This window comes from Papaver somniferum, unplaced genomic scaffold (assembly GCF_003573695.1).
Source record: "Papaver somniferum cultivar HN1 unplaced genomic scaffold, ASM357369v1 unplaced-scaffold_116, whole genome shotgun sequence".
Lineage (NCBI taxonomy): Eukaryota > Viridiplantae > Streptophyta > Magnoliopsida > Ranunculales > Papaveraceae > Papaver > Papaver somniferum.
The window spans coordinates 385,392-386,193 of record NW_020620603.1 but is presented as its reverse complement, the minus strand read 5'-3'; positions in this window follow the sequence as shown (position 1 = coordinate 386,193).

Here is an 802-nt window from a genome sequence, read left to right as displayed (position 1 = left end):
AACCTGGATTTTTCAACAGATAAAATTTTGGATACAAAATCTCGCAGTTTTGGGGGTTCATCATGTATGAGGTCTAACTCAAAGTGAACTGTGCTAGGGACGGGTACACATGCTAATTCCAACTGTGGTTCCTCAAAAGTATTATACTTAGATGCAAAATAGTCCAAGAGGACTTGGGAAGCACATAGTTCCAACCCTAGATTAGGTATTTTCAGAAAAATTGGTTTGACAATATGGGTACAAACCAAATCTAGGTTGGGTGGAAGGCCATTAGATTGTGACTAAGGCAGGACGATAGGCACATCATTATTAATCAAATCAATATCTCCTAAGTCTTCTACAAGTGTGACAACATGCTCACATTCATCAAATAAATTAGCAAGTCCACAATCAGAATCAACATCATCAACAGATTTATTCTCATGCATCGGCAAATCAGGAGAAATATCACAATGTGACCTAGGTAGAGAAGCGGACACATCAAATATATTTTCATGCATATTAACATTAGTGTCTACAGAAGATTCAACTATTCCTATGTCATGCTCATCTTCGAAGAACAATTGTACGAGTACCATATCAATATCAAAATCATATGATTTGCTATGAGTATTAGAAGAAACAACATTCATGAAGGTCGAGGGCGAGAAGCCATATGTTATTGCACCAAAAGGTTCCACAATATTTTCATGTTCTTCTAACATAACATCATTATCATCATAATCTTCATAATCATCATCATGGTAACATGCATATTGGTCCTCATTAACAGTGGTGGTGTCATTAGTCGATTCATGTTCCT